Raw genomic sequence first — 15,166 nt, 5'->3', positions numbered from 1 at the left:
ATAGCCCCCTGGAGCCCATTGGCCAACTCAGACCAACTGTGAGAATTCTGTAATGGAGTGCCCTTTATATAATGAGCCCTTAAAACTTCCAGAATACTCCATGTCACGTGGTTTTTTCCAAGGTCACGTGGTTATTCTCTTCCCACTTTTTTCCCTACCAGATTTCTTAAAGAGGCCTTTACCTAATTCCTAGCTATTACCGAGGAGACTTTTTTTAAAATTAAGGGATGGTGTCCACATGCCCATGCTTTCGGGCTCTTATGTTAGAGCCCTCGTTTTTCATTACTGCTCTGTAATTTCTTGTCACCTTCATTACCGCTCTGCACTTTCTTGTCACCTTCATTACAGCTCTGCACTTTCTTCTTACCAGCATGCTTGCTCTGAATTTTCTTTGGAGCCATACTGGATGTCCAGTGCAGTATGTGCTAAAAAGCTCACACACAAAAGCTTTACAGCAAGTGTGCACGGGGATGTACAATACAGTATGTGCTAAAAAGCACACCAAAACACTTCTCAGTACTGTAAGTGTCTTTACAGTACACTTGCAGTGTCTGTCTGTGACCACGATCTCGCCTACAGGAAGTCACGACCACATGTCAGAACAGGGAGGATGGCCACGGCTTGTGTTCGTGAACTGAAGCGGTGTTCGCAAACTGAAGCAAATTTTTGCGAACTCTTCTGTTCGCGAACCGAGTTGTATTACTGTATACTGTATTTATAGCTTGCGTACTCCAACATTATTGCTAATGGTCACTAGATATCCTTAGAATACCAAAGTTAAAATGCAATAACCAATATCAACACAATTTAAATACAATCAGGTGGTTTGAGCTTCTTACATTGTAAAATGTTTTGTAACTAAACTTTTTATATTTGTAACTTTTTAAACGCAGGAATAAAAACCCAAATGTAATCCCAAAGGTAGACACTTTAGCATAGCATAAAACACTAGCAGATAAATGAAATGAAATCACCCTTCAACTAAATGAACTAAATTTTTTAATATGATTCAGTATCTTCATTGAGACCATCTGGTGTAGGGAATTCATATGGTAAATCCAGGAGGTCCATTTTATGCATAATTTATTGAATATATTTGAGTTTCTAGATACTCAATTATATTACGTGATGCTTAAACAGCAGGGATTCCCAGCTTGATTGACAGCATACAAAATACATATATAGTTCTAACAGCAGATGAATATTTAATATAGTAATAAATACATTAAGTGCATAAGCAACCCTTAAAAATGCACAAATGTGAATAAAACAATACACAATCATTTCCATGTGCTGCTGCATATTCTATATACATCCAATTATGTATAACAATCAATGCAAACAATCCATATAAATAATCCAAGGTGTGTATGTATGTATATACAGTCATGGCCGAAATTGTTGGCACCCTTGATATTTCTCCAGGAAATCATGTATTTCTCACGAAACGTATTGCATTAACACATGTTTTGCTATACACATGTTTATTCCCTTTGTGTGTATTGGGACAAAACAAAAAAAGGGAGGAAAGAAAGCAAATTCGACATAATGTCACACAAACCTCCAAAAATGGGCTGGACAAAAGTATTGGCACCCTTTCACAACTGCGGATAAATAAGAATGTTACAAGCATGTGATGCTCCTGTAAACTCACCTGGGGCAAGTAACAGGTGTGGGCAATATAGAAATCACACCTGAAAGCAGATAAAAAGAAGAGACGTTCACTTAACCTTTGCATTGTGTGTCTGTCTGTGCCACACTAAGCATGGACAACAGAAAGAGGAGACGAGAACTGTCTGAGGACCTGAGAACCAAAATTGTGGCAAAATATCAACAATCTCAAGGTTACAAGTCCATCTCCAGAGAACTAGATTTGCCTTTGTCCACAGTGCGCAACATTATCAAGAAGTTTGCAACCCATGGCACTGTAGCTAATCTCCCTGGTCGTGGACGGATGAGGAAAATTGATGAAAGATTGCAACGCAGAATAGTCCGGATGGTGGATAAGCAGCCCCAAACATGTTCCAAAGACATTCAAGCTGTCCTGCAGGCTCAGGGAGCATCAGTGTCAGCGCGAACTATCCGTCGACATTTAAATGAAATGAAACGCTATGGCAGGAGACCCAGGAGGACCCCACTGCTGACACAGAGACATAAAAAAGCAAGACTACAGTTTGCCAAAATGTACTTGAGTAAGCCAAAAGCCTTCTGGGAAAACGTCTTGTGGACAGATGAGACCAAGATAGAGCTTTTCGGTAAAGCACATCATTCTACTGTTTACCGAAAACGGAATGAGGCCTACAAAGAACAAAACACAGTACCTACGGTAAAATATGGTGGAGGTTCAATGATGTTTTGGGGTTGTTTTGCTGCCTCTGGCACTGGGTGCCTTGACTGTGTGCAAGGCATCATGAAATCTGAGGATTACCAAAGGATTTTGGGTCGCACTGTAGGGCCCAGTGTCAGAAAGCTGGGTTTGCGTCCAAGATCCTGGGTCTTCCAGCAGGACAATGACCCCAAACATACGTCAAAAAGCACTCAGAAATGGATGGCAAAGAAGCGCTGGAGAGTTCTGAAGTGGCCAGCAATGAGCCCAGATCTAAATCCCATTGAACACCTGTGGAGAGATCTTAAAATTGCTGTTGGGAAAAGGTGTCCTTCCAATAAGAGAGACCTGGAGCTGTTTGCAAAGGAAGAGTGGTCCAAAATTCCGGGTGAGAGGTGTCAGAAGCTTATTGATGGTTATAGGAAGCGACTGATTTCAGTTATGTTTTCCAAAGGGTGTGCAACCAAATATTAAGTTAAGGGTGCCAATACTTTTGTCCAGCCCATTTTTGGGGTTTTGTGTGACATTATGTCATATTTGCTTTTCTGCCTCTGTTTTATATTTGTTCCAATACATACAAAGGGAATAAACATGTGTATAGCAAAACATGTGTTAATGCAATACCTTTTTTGTGTGAAATACTTGATTTTCAGGAAAAATATCAAGGGTGCCAACAATTTCGGCCATGACTGTATATATATGTATGTGTGTGTATATATATATATTATATATATATATATATACTGTATAATATAAAATATATATGAATTTATAATATGTGTAACATATTAAACCTGTTATTTCAAGATGTGACATGATTATGGGTGGGATAGTGAGGGGACTCTGTGTGGTAACAGTTCATGCAATCGATATCTGTGATATCCTATGAATTTAAAAACCCAGCCTATTTTTAACTGTATGTGGATCTTTATACCCATTTGTATTAAAGGAACTGTGTATATTGTTTTCCAAATAGCAATGTGGTGCAATGACCAATTTTGCTGGTTCAGATAGTTACTAGTTATATTGAGGTAATATACACTATATGATCCAAAGGTTTGTGGACACCTGACAATCTCACATACTACAGTATATGGCAAAAATTATGTGACACCCCCTCCTAATTGAGTGCAGGTGTTTCCAAAGAAGGTTCTTGTTAATGTTACAACATACAAAGAAATATTAACCACTTGCCTACAGGGCACTTATACCCCCTTCCTGCCCAGGCCAATTTTCAGCTTTCAGCGCTGTCGCATTTTGACTGACAATTGTGCGGTCATGCAACACTGTACCCATATGAAATTTTTATCATTTTTTCGAGACAGATAGAGCTTTCTTTTGGTGGTATCTAATCACCTCTAGGTTTTTTATTTTTTGCTAAACAAACCAAAAACAACTGAAAATTTTGAAAAAAAAATTTTTTTCTTAGTTTTTGTTAGAACATTTTGTAAATAAGTGATTTTTCTCCTTCACTGATGTGCGTTAATGAGGCTGCAGTGATGGGCACTGATAGGCGTCATTGACTGGCACTGTTAGGTGGCACTGTTAGGCTGCACTGATAGGCAGCACTGATGGGCACTGATAGGCGGCACTGGCTGGCACAGATAGGTGTCACTGACTGGCATTGATAGGTGGCACTGGCTGGCACTGATAGGTGACACTGAAAGGCAGCTCAAATGGGCACTGATATGTGGCATTGATGTGCACTGATAGGCACTGATATGTGGCATTGATGTGCACTGGTAGGAACTGATATGTGGCATTGATGTGGCACTGATGGGCACTGGCAGGTGGCATTGATGAGCTGTGACAGCTGGCATTGATGGGTTCTGACAAGTGCACTGTTGGGGCTACACTGATCATCAGGGCACACTGATCATCAGTGCCCTGATGATCAGTGTACATGTCCCCTCTAAGGGATGCCGATTACCTGCTCTCCACTTCTCATGAGCTGTCAGCGTGACATCTCGTGAGGAGAGGAATGCCGATAACCGGCATTTCCCTATTTACAGGTGATCAGCTGTGATTGGACACAGCTGATCACATGACCGAGCCAACATCTTCGGCTCTTTCCATTGATCGGTGATCCGCTGTGTCCGAGGGACACAGCGCACCACTGATCATTGTGCTGCGCCCCCTGGAGCCGCGCATGCACGGTTAGAGTGGGAGGATGTCATATGACATCCTCCCAGAACGAGAGAACCACCTTGTGCGTTTTTACATTCTTCCTGGATCGAGTGGTCCTCATTACTATGCTAGGTTATAATCCTAAAAGTGACCTCACTCTTCCACAAGAACCAGGAGATTGTCCTGCCAACATTTAGAGCCTCGGGAGTCGATAACGCTCACCCCCTGGACATAGGTGAGACCTTAAGGCTATACTTGCAGGTCACCGCATCCTTCCATAGGTCGGACCATCTATTCATCCTTTTCCATGGGAAGAGTAAAGAAGACTGGCCATCTCCCAGGTCAATTGCGGCCTGGATGGTCCAGGCCATCCAAATGGCCTACAGAGCTAAGGGCTTGGCGCCTCCGAAGGCGGTGACTGCACACTCAACCAAAAGTGTGGCTACGGCTTGAGCGGCTTCTTGGCATCTCGCACAGCAGCCTCGTGGGCCTCAATCAACATGTTTATGGCTCATTACTGTGTAGAGCCTGCCTCCTTATCCTCTGTTAATTTTGGTTTGAAAGTCCTGTTGGTTGAAGGGGAAAATTAAAGTCTTTGTTTGAGTAACTTCCCATACGTATGGTGCTATGGAGTCTGTCAGGAAAATGGAAAATTTCCTATCAAATACTTACCAAAATTTTCCTTTTCTGAGTACCCTCCCAATGCTATGACTAGGCTAATTATGGAACACGGCCTCTGGCAAGGAGCAAGGTTTATGGGAGTGGGGTCCTATAGGAGAAGAGAGGGCGGGACTAACCCATACGTATACTGCCATGGAGTCCATCAGGAAAGGAAAATTACGGTAAGTATTTGATAGGAAATTTTCCATTTTGTACACTTCAAATAAAGCTCATACAAAAAAAAAGGAAGCACACTACATACACATACACCTCAGGAGCAAGCACACACTGTGTGCCCCTATAGCAAGTGGAAAAAGAGCAGGAGCCAAGATTGCCAACAGGGGACCCAAGAAAATGAAGTTTGGGCCGCTCTGTGCAAAATCCATTGCACAGGGAAGGTGAGAATAACATGTTTTGTTATTTTTTTTTTAAATTACCCTTTAACACTTTTAGTCTAACTGATCTATATAAGTAGTATAAAGCAGCACTTGCACCTTGATGCAAGCCAATAGTAATTTGCAACAAAGCAAAAGTGCTGCCTCCAACAGACTATCTCTGTATTCCCATTGAAATGATACAATGGCGTAAAACCAAATCCCAACGAGCGTTCACCCGCTATAAATCTGCCTTCTTAACGTACACTTCCTCCCTTCACGCTGCCAAACAAGCCTATTTTATTACCCTCATCAATTCCTTCTCCTCCAGTCCCCGCTGGCTCTTCTCCACCTTTAACTCTCTACTTTTTCTGCCTCCACCTCCACCCAGTACCTCACTTACTGCCCACGAGATTGCCAAACACTTAAAAAAACAAGATTGATGCAATTCGTAGGGACTTCGCCACTGCTCAGACACCCATCCCACTTAGCACTCCTCACACAATAACCCCCTCAACACTTTGCTCCCTTGACCTCACTACCACCGAAGAGGTCACTAAGATTTTCTCTGAAGCCCGCCTCACCACCTGTCCCCTGGACCCTGTCCCCTCACAACTCCTGCGGTCCCCCTCCTCTTCCATCCTATGCTCCCTCACTCACATCTTCAATCTTTCCCTCTCCACCGGTACCTTCCCCTCCCCTCCCCTCTAAAGCACGCGCACATCACTCTCATACTTAAGAAACCCTCCCTGGACCCCTCCGACCTGAACAACCTAAGACCCATCTCCCTACTGCCATTTACCTCTAAACTCCTAGAACAATCGCCTGAGCTCCCATCTCACCAACAACCTTCTCGACCCTTTACAGTCCGGCTTCCGCCCCCTACACTCCACCAAAAGTGCCCTACTCAAACTCACCAATGACCTACTAACTGCCAAATCAATGGCCACTATACTATACTCCTACTACTTGACCTCACTGCGGCTTTTGACACAGTTGACCACCCCCTCTTCCTCAAAAAACTGCACTCTCTTGGCCTCAGAGACTCCGCTCTCTCCTGGTTCTCCTCCTATCTATCGCTGCGCTCCTTCAGTGTTACCTATAACGCTGCCACCTCCACTTCACTCCCTCTCTCTGTCGGGGTCCCTCAAGGCTCTGTCCTCGGACCTCTCCTCCTCCTCAAACTCAACCTTTCCAAAACTGAGCTTCTAGTATTCCCCCCAGCCCGTGCCCCCCCTGACTTCTCCATCAAGATCAACAACACTACCATCAGTCCCACCCCTCACGCCAGGGTACTAGGTGTAATCCTAGACTCCAATCTGTCCTTTCAGCCCCAGGTCCAATCACTGACAAACTCATGTAGATTTCACCTCCGCAACATCTCCAAGATACGACCGTTCCTAACCTCGGAAACCGCTAAGCAACTCATTCACTCCCTTATTATATCACGCCTTGACTACTATAACTCCCTCCTCACTGGCCTACCTCATTGCAGGCTATCCCCACTCCAGTCCATCATGAATGCTGCTGCCAGACTCATTCACCTTACTAACCGCTCTGTATCTGCCACCCCTCTCTGCCAATCCCTCCACTGCCTTCCAATTGCCCAGCGGATAAAATTTAAAACACTGATGTATAAAGCCGTTTATAACACTGCCCCTAACTACATCACCGACCTTGTCTCTAAATACCACCCAAACCGTACTCTCCGCTCCTCGCAAGACCTCCTACTCTCTAGCCCCCTTGTCTCCTCCTCCCATGCTCATCTCCAGGATTTCTCAAGGGCTTCACCCATCCTCTGGAACTCCCTACCCCAAGCTATCAGGCTATCGCCTACTCTGCTCACTTTTAGGCGCACTCTGAAAACTCATTTCTTCAGGGAAGCCTACCCCGACCCCAGCTAACTACTGGAATCCCCTACTCCCCCTACCACTCCATCCCTCACAGCTAATTACCTCTTGTATCACTATCCCCTCCCTCCTAGATTGTAAGCTCCAAGGAGCAGGGCCCTCTAATCCCTCTTGTATTGAACTATATTGTGACTGTACTGTCTCCCTCCGTAATGTAAAGCACTGAGCAAACTGTTGGTGCTATATAAGTCCTGTATAATAATAATAATACACTGGGACATATATATTCAAGAACAGGTTGTGAAGATCGCGGCATCAGACCCCTGACCTTCTCACCAAACTCGTGACCGAAGGACTAGCCAATATAAAACCGCGATGTCAAGTGAGCAACCATGCCACGCCCAGCTGCACCCTGCACAATGATTTTCCAGCTAATGGACCACAAATCGATGCACCGGCAGCCTGAATGCAATTGTTACTGGGTCAGGTTAATTATGCAATTAACACCCTTCACACTGCCACCACCTCATTTTTGTACAGAGAAAGAGGAAACTCGTCAATATCAGCAATAACACTATGATGGTTGAAATAATCGTCTGTATAGCACTGTCACCGCAGACAGGTTATACAGAGGGTTAAACACACACAGTAGCACTGTTTTAGAGGCAGGAATTCGTAAGTTGCATTAACAAGCTATAGAAACAGTTCAACACTTTCAGAAAGAAAGATTTATTACTAAAAGGTCAAAAGGGTGCAATAAAAATATTTACAGAAAGAAGATGTAACCAATATATATATATATATATATATATATACAAAGAACAACAGCACAGCAAAAGGATAACAGAAAGAAGTTTAAAGGGTTAAAGTACTTGCCAATCAGCCTTGGATTAAGCAGTTTCAAGTCTTATGAGGTCCAGGATGCTTTTGATCTCCCTCTGCTAGTTCGATGTTAAAACACAGGGAGATCTTCTCTTCTCTCACACCCAAACTCCAAGCATACCAGCATTTTCTACCAAATTCAGCGGGGTGTCTTCTTACAACAACAGAACCAATTGCCTTGTTTGGGGAGGGGGTTGTGTAAAGGGAGCTGAGGCTTCTTGAACTCAGCAAACATACACCGACCACATTCCTGAGGGAGGCTGATTTGGAGTTTAAGAGAGATACCAGATGCAGGGGTTTTGAGCAAAATGGATGACCGCACCGCACTCTATATGCATGATTGCTACACAGGTCACACCACTAGTGGATACCTTCTGTTTTACACAGGAGGAGGAATCCCAAAATGTATCTGGAATCTCCTGTTTGTGTGAATTTTTTGTACTGAGACAACAGAAACTATTATTACCTGCTGAGAGAAGTTGCTGAAAAGAAAAAAAAAACAATTAAATGCATGCAGAATTCAGCATATGTCATAGGGCTTGTCAGTTAAACTGGCCATAGAAGGCTAGTTTTTTTTTTGCTCAGCAAATACAAACAAGGTGGATGGGGGAATCCCCCCTTGCTAGGACATTGTATTCTGATAGCGGCATTCAATGCTGTCATTGAATTATTCATTCAATTGAAGTATTCATTCAATTTAATTGCCTAACCATTCCCTTTTTATATAAAAAGAACTAACAACTTTATCTGACAAATTCAATAGTGTGGTGGAATCACTAAAGTCATCCTCAGGGGCGGACTGACCATTTGGAAACTCGGGCACTGCCCGAGGGCCTGGGGTCAGTAGGGGGCCCCATGAGATGCCCCTGGTACCTTTTTCATAGGCTTTTTTGAGTTTGGGCAAGGACACAGGGGCCCCATGATCCCCAGTTGCCCGGGGGCCCCATGAATTGTCAGTCCGCCCCTGGTCATCCTTTTAACTCTTCTCCACTTTATACAAAACGCAATAAAACAAAGTATTTTCTTCCTATTAGACTACTTGTGTGGCTTGTCAACTGAAATCTAATTAGCTCTACTCACTACTATAGTTAGGACAATTCTTCTTTAAAGCGTAACTAAACCCACTGATTTAACTGTTTCCCAAAACAGTTAATTAAAAGTGGAATTCAAGTCTAGAACTAATTAAGCTTAAGGCCTCATGCACACAGGGCTTCTTCTTTTTTTTTTTTAACTCTCCTATAAGCCAGCAGATGCTTGTAAAAGTGTCTAATGCTTTTACAAGCATTTAGTCGCAATTACAGGAATTATGCGCAATTACAGGAATTATGCGCTTTGCATAATTCCTGTAATTAATAATTCCTGTAAATAATAATTATTTATTCTGGCCAATTAAATTAATTAATTTAATTGGCCAGAATAAATAATTTAACACGTCTAGGCTCATTTGGATGCGTTTTTACAAGCATTAAGCCTTTTTGTATGCCCAAACGCTGCTGTTCCTGGACACTCTGGCAGTAGGTTTTTATTTTCCTTGACTCTGAACTCTCCTGACACTAAACGCTAGTAAAAGTCTATGTGTGCATGGACTCATAGGCTAACATGCAGGGGAGTTTAGAGGCAGGAAAGAAGAGCACTTGATGCCCCTAGGAGGAGCTGCAAAAATGTCCTGTGTGCATGAAGCCTGAAACTGCTCCCTTCCCCAACACTTACAGTATACTAACTATCCTGTAGAAGGAAGATGCATATACTTGCCTATTCTCAAGGCACTCTGGTCTGGTCATGCAGCCGGCTTCAGGGCAGAGGAGAGACAGCTAACATCTGATGCCCCATAGTAAGCCTAAAGGTGATATCACTGGCCATGCATTCCATTCATTCTTGGCAATCTCTCCCATCCCCTGAAGCTGGTGGCTGATGTGGAGATGAAGATACTAGACTGAAGCATTCTGAGAATAAGTACATGCAGGAGGGGGTTGGGAGCTGTTTTATGTGGTTAGTTCTAGATTTGAATTCCACTTTAAAGTATGCAGTGAGTAAACTGTCACAGCTGCTTGTGCTCCCTAGCCATCAAATGGCTGATGTTATAACTGATTACATGTGGAACACTATGGCAACTGCAGATCAAACAAAAAGGCTAAGATGGCAGATTTCTTTGTTGTAAAGGATGGGCAGGTTTAGTTTTACATATTCTAAATATGTCACAAGAAAAATAGGTAAACTGCCACTGCTGAATTCCTTTTTGAAAACGCTATGGAATTGATTTTTTTAAATTGAATATATCTTAATCTTTTTAATTGTTTCAGGACTAGGAATAGCCACAGACGAGTTGAAAACCAAACAAAATATGTGTCAATTATCAAATCGTTATTTTCCGCATCATTAGTGTGCCAGCTGCGACACGTGATTTTCTAGCCGCAATCGAAAGTGCCTGATCCAACATGCTAATCCAAATAAACCTTACAGGGTGTATAACCCTCCCTTACTCTATCGAAAATGGGAAAAAAAAATGTGTTGCCTGTAGTTCTACGTTATGGTCGTGTATAATTTCCTTTGGGGCTTATAACCAGTGCTGATGATCACAACATTAAGACTGAACATATTACCGATTAGTTTGTGTAACACATCTGTTCATCTTCTATTAGCATATCTTCCATACTATCAATTTAACAGAAAACAATACTGTGTTCTCTTTCCCCTGTCATGTACTGCTCTGGTGTGTCCAATTGAAGGGCTCCAGCCATGGTTTCTCTTATATTAAAGAGCAGCATTACCAGCCAGGTCAGGGTTATTTAGTGGGTTGCATGCGTTCTGTATTGTGCTTTCTCCTGCCATATATCAGGAGGTGAAACAACTCCAATGTTGGCCCCACACATGGCATTTTGTTTTAATTTAAACCACTTTCAACCAGTGTTCAACTTCAAAAACAACCAACACGTAAGAAAATGTAATAGTGTCAATAGGAACTGCTGGTGGTGGGCTGCATTTATCTTTATAATTTGATTGTTTATTGAAAATGTTTGTGATTACCTAAAAACTTCAGTGTAAGTGTCCCAATAAGATTGGAACTCTGGGAGGCTGAAAGATAAGCATGGCTTATGCAGAAGAATATTTAACTGTATAAAACTGTTGCTGAGCAAAGGAATTGCAACTTTCACTTGCACAAATACAGCAGATACTAATTTGTATAATAGATGGTTGTGCTGCTGCAGTTTCTTTTCTTTTTTTTCAGAAATCGCCTATTTCTTTAGCATTTATGCTTTGTTGAACACAACAGAGCAAATTCCAGCAAACCGTGCCCAGGATAAATGATCTAAATGGCCAACCACCCTAAATGTTAATCCAGGCATGAATTAATAATTCTTTTTTTAGCAGCAGTTATTTTGGCCTAATTGTTACTTTATAGTTTTGTTTTGTTTTTTTTGTTACTGGGTTAGTGTCAGACATTAGATGGAAATCTGGCGTTGTTTTCTAAATCATAGCAAGCTGTTTTGGATAACATGTATTTCAATTCTGATAATATTTTATGACATTGAAGAAATGTCTAATAATGTGAACCTGTAAGGCCCCATTCCTGGACCATGGGAGACTTCCGTGTTAAACCTGGAGGGCCAGATATAAAGTGAAGAGGGGAATCGTTGCCATTCACTTACACACAGTTATCTCTCAAGACAGTTTCAGTAGCTTGCAAGCGAACACTTAGCAGTGTCCCAGACCATGCCCTGTAGCACTTAATTGGCTGATCCTCATCTTCTGCAGACTCTGGCTTTCACTCGCTGGTTTCACTGTTCAATTTGGGAAACCTCTTAATGCCTTCTTTAGGAATGAAACCTAAACTGACTACTTACATACAGGACACTAAACCCAAGACATGCTATGCTGTTCTATATCAAGGTTGTGCATTTGATTGTGGAAACTTCCATCTCTCCCATCACTTTAAGATTCAGAAATGTAGTTTAACAAAGACTGTGCACTCATAATTGGTGCACAGACAAAAGAAATGCACTTGCTTGTTATTTGTAAGGATGACGTTGCTGTGTCAAAGCAATGAAGGCAGTTGTAAAGTGCAGTTAAAGGCTCAGTAATCCAAACTCACTAATGAGTATTTTAAACGTACACCATTCTACATGGACACTGAATGCGATGGTCGCTGTATCACCCACTCTTGAGACCCATGGAGTACTCTTGCAAACTATTGAATGCCTTACAGACTTATGACTGTATAATGCAGGACAGATTCTATGACACTTGGTAGATGGGGGATGGCAGTAGGTACCTGATTTAGACTAATAAGCTAGGGTTTCAGTTCCAACCTTTTACCTCCCTCTCACTGCCACTTCCACTTACTTGTTATGCCTGCCTTTTTCTACCATGACCCTCTTTCTTTTCCTCTTCCCCCCTGTTTTGTACCTTCCCTTCCCTGTTTTCCCTGGCAGCAATATATGGTCTGAACATCAATCAAAATTAAAAACTACTCTTTGAATGCACTCTCATCCTGGGTGGAGATACATGTGACTGCATGTACTTCTTCACATATATTAGTTCTCTCCCTAATCCATGACAGAAATATTCCTCTATTTCATACTGAAATCAGATTTAGGTAATGTAATATGGTCAGATCTCACAGTATCAATTCAGGTCCCATTATTGCCCAACAAATCTCCAAGAGCATGGCCTTGAAATTTAAATAAAAGTCTTTTCCAGATACTCCAAATCATAGAAGATGTAGTCTAGGAATTAGATTTGTACTATTTTTCAAAACACTACTGATAACAATGAACCTATATTAGTTTGGGAAGACCATAAACCAGAGGTGGGCAACCTGCGGTCCTCCAACTATTGCAGAACTACAAGTCCCACCATGCCTCTGCCTCTGGGATTCATGATTGTAACTCTCAGTCTTGCAATGCCTCATGGGAAATGTAGTTCAATAACAGGTGGAGGGCTGCAGGTTGCCCACCCCTGCCATATAACGTACATTCGAGGAATTTTCATTAAACATGGGTTCAGGGTTAAAAGGGAAAAGAAAGTAAAAATCACTCAACTACTCAAAGAAATTCACTAGTTGGAGACTGAACCTAAAACTAGACCAGACCCCAAAGCAGAAGCAGAACTCTAATCCCTCCGACAATAAATTAACTCTTCTAATTGGACGTGGACATGGTATACTTGGATTTTGCAAAAGCGCTTGACACAGTTCCCCACACATGGCTAATGTGTAAGGTAAAGTCTACAGGCTTGGAAAAATCTGTATGTAAATAGCTGGAACACTGGCTAAAAGATCGTATTCAAAAAGTAGTGGCTAATGAATCATACTCTGAATGGTCTGGGGTCATCAGTGGTGTACCCCAGGGTTCAGTGTTGGGACCCTTACTTTTTAATACATTTATAAATGATATAGGGTCTGGGATTAAAAATCCCATTTCAGTCTTTGCAGATGACATCAAGCTATGCAGTGGAATAACGTCCTTACAGGATGTCTTCAATTTACAAGCCGACCTCAATGCACTGTTTAATTGGTCAACTATGTGGCAAATGAGGTTTAATGTTGATAAATGTGAGGTTACTTGGGGGCTAAGAATATGCATGCATCATAAATACTAGGGGGAGTACAACTGGGGGAATCAATGGTGGAGGAGGATCTGGGAGTTCTGGTAGATCACAAGCTTAATAATGGCATGCAATGCCAAGCTGCGGTTTCTAAAGCGAACAAAATCCTCTCTTGTATTAAAAGAGGTATAGACTCCAGAGAGAGATATCATATTACCCCTGTACAAATATTAGTAAGACCTCATCTGGAATATGCAGTTCAGGTTTAGGCACCAATTCACAAAAAGAGGTGAGCAGCAGCCAGGATGGCTGCCTTCTAAATCTGTGCTTTGGCCGCCGGACACATCGGCCGATTTTCGCCCTCTAGGGGGGGGTCCCCCCGTTTCCTCACTGGCCCCCTGTCTCCCTGGTGCCCTGATGGGCAAAAAAACGCCGGACGCCCGTGCCTCCAGCTCCCGGTGGGCTGTTCCGAAGTTTGCGGCCTACCCGCCGGAGATCGAGGCTGAAGCTGGGGCCTCGATTTTGGGCCGGCCGCCGAACACTTCCGGGACCCTGGCCGCGGATTCGCAGCTCCCGCCGGAGACCTTAAATGGAGCCCCAGCCGCAATTTTGGGTCCCATGCCATCACCATCTGCAGGTGGGTCGGATCATGGCAGTGTGGAGGACCCGTCCCAGCAGTCTCCCATGCCATTGGAGCCATCCCAGCAGTCTCCCATGCCATCTCTGCGGGATGCTGAGCTCCTGCGCCGCTTCCAGTTTATGTTACAATCAGAATTGTCCTCCGCTACCTCCAAGCTGGCCGACCGTCTCTCACGGGAAATTCGGGAGTTGGGCAGTCGGACGAACGACCTTGAAGATAAAATGGATGCTGCAGCTACGGTCCTTGAAAATCACGAACAGGATTTATGCGACCTCAAGAAAGAATTGTCGGACGCGCTGCTACGGCTTGAGGATTTTGAAAATCGTTCCCGCCGTGGCAATTTGCGGTTAAGGGGTATCCCGGAAACGGTTACGGATCTTACCTCCACTGCTACTGCTCTGTTCCAGGAGCTGACGTCCGCCATTCCCATTGACCGTCTTGAATTTGATCGCATACATCGTGCATTGGGCCCCAGACGACCGGATGGGCCCCCGAGAGACATTATCATCAAGTTCACTTATTACCCCACTAAGGAAACCATCCTCTTGGCGGCCAGAAATAAACCTGATCTCAGCTTCCAGGGGCATCGCTATCAGCTCTTCGCGGACCTCTCCCAGACCACTCTTCAAAAGCGCCGCCAGTTGAAGCCCTTCACTTCGGTCCTGGTGAAACATAGTATTAAATACGCCTGGGGCTTTCCGTTCCGCCTCACCTTCACCTACCAGGGCCGCAGTCGCTCTGTGGCTACACCAGAGGAGGCTCA

General features: G+C 43.3%; 1 protein-coding gene across 2 annotated transcripts in view; it reads left to right on the top strand.

Moving 5' to 3' along the window:
- Window positions 1–15,166, top strand: part of CFAP90 (cilia and flagella associated protein 90) — a 44,560-nt gene that overhangs the window by 13,067 nt on the left and 16,327 nt on the right. The window lies entirely within an intron of this gene.

Source organism: Staurois parvus, unplaced genomic scaffold, assembly GCF_062004578.1.
Source record: "Staurois parvus isolate SC_StPar_1 unplaced genomic scaffold, SC_StPar_1.0 ptg000772l, whole genome shotgun sequence".
NCBI lineage: Eukaryota > Metazoa > Chordata > Amphibia > Anura > Ranidae > Staurois > Staurois parvus.
The sequence above is the reverse complement of the archived record's forward strand: the minus strand, read 5'-3'. Positions and strand labels throughout refer to the sequence as shown.